This window comes from Saimiri boliviensis, chromosome 15, assembly GCF_048565385.1.
Source record: "Saimiri boliviensis isolate mSaiBol1 chromosome 15, mSaiBol1.pri, whole genome shotgun sequence".
Classification (NCBI taxonomy): domain Eukaryota; kingdom Metazoa; phylum Chordata; class Mammalia; order Primates; family Cebidae; genus Saimiri; species Saimiri boliviensis.
In genome coordinates, this window is record NC_133463.1 from 49,963,725 (window position 1) to 49,968,372 (window position 4,648).

Below are 4,648 nucleotides of genomic sequence, written 5' to 3' on the forward strand. Positions count from 1 at the left end.
GTTTACTTTGCTTTAAAGCAGAAAGGTAGAGTTAGGGTCTTTGAAAAAAAAATATGGCCAGAGGGTATGAATTTACAAAGTCATCATTTGGGAGCATTGCTTGATTTGACTTTCTCCAAAAATTCAAACAAATGTTGAACTCAAGCCTAGGAGATAACCTACAGTAAAATCCCTTTTATTTTGTTTAGTGTCATGAGGCAGACCCCTGAGAGGAACTTCGTACAGCAGAGAAAAATAAACAGCATAACCACTAACACTGAAATGAATGTGAACCATTTGCCCCAAATGTCTGAACCACAAAATGCATTACTGCATATTTATTTTCAGTGGGAAATCTTCAGGAATTGAAATTCACCTTGAGAGTGAAGAAAAATGAATCACAGGTGACAACAGAGAATGTGCTGATAATGTCTGCCAGACATATAGACACACCAAATGATAGAACACATACAAAATTTACAGTAATCCAATCTCATTTCTTTAAAAAAAAAATGTGAGCTACTTTAAAATCAAGGCATGCAATATAAACTTGTTGAACTAAATGGCTTACCTCTCTGCACAATGCCAAAATGAATATATTGTTCTTCCAAAAATTTAAAGTTCTTTGCTATGTTGTAGCATGAACTCTTGTAAGAGGAGTGTGTCTTATTACAAACTCTCTGAGAGCAAAGCTCTGCAAGGTTTGAATGCTGCTGGCTTCAGGAGCAGCTAACAGCTTTTATATGTCACAGTTTGCAACGTCCAGAAAGGGCAGTCTTTCTAAGGGTCTCTCTTAGCCAAAATCAAATGGGAGGGATTTGGGGTAGAAAAAACAGTGATTGGTGGCAACTTTTTTATGTGGGTGGTAAGGAAATTGAGTCACACCCACAGCTTACAAAGTGCAAGCCATAAAAGACAAACCCCTTTTTCTTTGGGCTTCCACCTTTTCTGTGAGTAATTTCTCTCATTTTATGCTTTCTAGTTCCCAGTTCCCATACAAAAAGAAGAAACAAAGAAAAAAAAAAAAAAAAGACTGTGGGTTCATGAAAACACAGACGGTTGAGTAACAGCAGTACATTTTTTAAAGACGGTAAATGACATGGGAGCTAAAAAGAACAAGCTGATATTAAATCAAGAGATCAGCTAACATAGTTAATCTGGGTGGCCACAAATATGATTCAAGAGGGATGCCAGGCAAATCAGTAGTAACCAAACTATAGCATATGATATTAGGATAATAGATGCTCAAGTGGCTGTGCTCTCTGCTTCAATGTGGCCGCATTCCCGAACTTTATATATTTATTCTTCCCTTTCTCATTTTGCCTTCTCTCCCTTTTTTCTTTCTCTACAGAGTGAGGTCAGAAATTACTTGCTTTTTACCTGCCTTGTATAAAGCATGAATAGAGAAGCTCATGGCAAATGACAGCAGCCAAGATAACATCTGTTTCAGGTTTAGAAGCATATAGTTGAAATTTTAAGCAGAGAATAGCTCAGCCTCTCAGGAAACATATTGAAGGGCACAACACAGAGGCCATGAAGAATTTTAACAGCAGCACCAGCTGCCAACAATTGTTAGGAGAATGTCATAGAGGCAAAATCCGTGTCAGGCAAAGCAAGAAGAAGAATGTGAATATTGGTGCTCTGTATTGAAAGGATTCTCCCCAAAATGCATCCTGACCTCATTAACAATACATGGACCATTTACAGTCAGTAGCAATAGGAATCCTGGAAAACACACTCTTCACTCTAGAAATTTACTTAACATACCCTGATTTTTTCCAGCTTGCTAATGTGATTGTCTCCCACATGTTTCAGCAGAAGAAATACTATGTGAATTTACAGTCATCAGAAACGATGGTCATGTGGCACACTGGACAGGGAGCCAAGTTTCCTAGGATATATTCCCAGGTGGGTCACAAGTAGTATGTGTGGCCAAATGCACACTGTTTAACTCTTCATTGGTGCACCTAAAAATGGGAGAGAAAAGATGCATGTTCTGTGCTGAGAAAGACGTCATCAAGTTACTTAAGAGGGTAGTGAAGTGTGCCAGAAGTGTCACTAAAATTCAAACTACAGTGATAAGACACAGAGTTAACAATAATATATACCAAAGGTCAGTTTTTGACATATTTTGATGACTATTAAACTCCTAACTAAAGTGAAATTGTTTTAAGAGCTCTAGCTGAAATACTGAGAGCTGTAAACAAGGAATTAACACTAAAATTGAAAAGGCACAAACAGATAATATAAACTCAGAAGGTGAGCATGGATATTATGAAACATTGGAGCAACCAGAGGAAATTGACAGGGTTGTTCACAGCTGCAGATCTTTAACAAGTGGAGCTGTCCAACCAGGGTCTCACAACTTCAGAAAGTATTCAGGGCACCTTAAACATATTTCAAAGATGCTATATTAAGGATTCCTGAATCAAATCAGAGATTAGAAGAGAAACTCTCTGTAGGCCATCCAGCTCTAAGATCCCTGGACTTTTTTTTTTTTTTTTTTTTTTTTTTTTTTTTTTTTTTTTGGGACGGAGTTTCGCTCTTGTTACCCAGGCTGGAGTGCAATGGCGCAATCTTGGCTCACCGGCAACCTCCGCCTCCTGGGTTCAGGCAATTCTCCTGCCTCAGGAATTACAGGCACGTGCCACCATGCCCAGCTAATTTTTTTTATTTTTAGTAGAGACGGGGTTTTACCATGTTGACCAGGATGGTCTCGATCTCTCGACCTCGTGATCCACCCGCCTCGGCCTCCCAAAGTGCTGGGATTACAAGCTTGAGCCACCGCACCTGGCGATCCCTGGACTTTTTGAGAAATTAGTGGCAGCGTACATTACCCTTTACTCTCTCTACATCTCTCATACAGCTTCCCAGCTATCTGAGGAACTAGAGGCTTTTAATGCCTGAACAGTAGTCATGAGCCTTTCATCCTCCAGGGTGACTGAGTTCTTGCTTTGAACCTCATAAGAATCAAAAGTTATATTTAAGACTACACCCTTTGTCATATACACAAAGAGGTATTGTCCACCTCTTGGGGTTTGACTTGAAAGACTTCCATAGGGATAAAACTGTGATGCTTGAGAAACTTGTCTATACCAAAAATGGATTTCCTCTAAGTGCAGGAAGTGGCGGGATGGAGGAGGAGGAGAAGGAATTTCTGAGACATAGCTAAACAGGAGATCACCTCTGAGTCCAATTACATTAGGGCGGAGCTGATAGTTGGTTAATCCAGAGACCCTGAGGCATGTCAGTGATTTCAGATGTCTTTCAGCACACATGGATTATGCTGCGGAATTTCGGACTATTAAGGAAACCCGCAAGGCTATGGAATCATAAAAGAAAAGACCTGTGGGAGGAAAGTTAAGAATTCTGCTTCCAAGCAGACATTATTGCCAGAAGTATTTGAAATGCTTTGGAAGTAATTTTAATTTTAAAATACTTGCAAAATTAAGAGGCATATATCCAAGTTGTCAGTAAGAGGACTATTAATGAACAACTAACAATGAGGTGTTTTTTTATGAAGACTCTTCTTGAAAAAGACCATTGACATGTTTTGAAACCTTTAGGAACTGCTTGCCAACAGAGTCAGAAATGGAATGTCGTTATATTACTGAGAAGAAATGCATATACATTCGGCAGTGTCTTGAAACCTGTGAGAAAATGGTTGTTACTTTAAAATGGAAACCAGATGCAAGCATTCCAGAATGGTACACCTGCTTAAGCAAAGCTACTTTGGTGTGTGTATGTGAGTGTGTGTGTGTGTGTGTGTGTGTGTGTGTGTGTGCATGTATGTGTGTATGTGCCACATATGCATTTGACTGTAGTCTAATTCTTTTCTAATTGAAATATGTTCTGTGAACTAGTACCCTTGAGATCACCTGGAAGCTTGTTAGAAATGCAGAATTTCAGGTCCAGCCAAGACTCGCTGAATCAGAATCTTCATTTTGTCAGGATCCTCCGATTTATATGCACATTAAGACTTGAGAAGTTGAGAAGTACTATCTAAATCACTATATTTTTAGAGACACAGAGACACAATCTACTACACACATGCCCATTGAATCAGCTATTGGAAAAGGCGATCTATCTAGTAACATGGAGAGAACTCAAGACAATAGAGGTATGCACAAATGTCTTTGAAGTGGAGAACATAAGTCAACCTCTATTTTATATGAAAAAAGAGGGGTCTGGGGGCTCATGTCTGTAATCCCAATGCTTTGGGAAGTCGAGATGGGTGAATCATCTGAGGTCAGGAATTCAAGACCAGCCTGGCCAACATGATGAAATCCCGTCTCTACTAAAAATACAAAAATTAGCTGGGTATGGCGGCATGTTCCTGTAATCCCAGTTATTGGGACGCTGAGGAAGGAGAATTGCTTGAACCCAGGAAGCAGAGCTTGCAATAAGCCAAGATGGCGCTATTGCACTCCAGCCTGAGTGACAGACAGACTCAGTCTCAAAAGAAGAAAGACTGGGAAAAGAACACACAGCATCTTGCAAAACGTTATTTAGCAGTGGTGAAAACCTTTGCAAGATTACTATCAACTGTATTTTTAATTTAATACATATTAATTCATCACAAGATTGCTGAAACAATGAAATGCAGTATATGTGAAAGGGCTCATAAACTGTGATGTGGCATATAAATAAAAAACTATTATTTTATTCC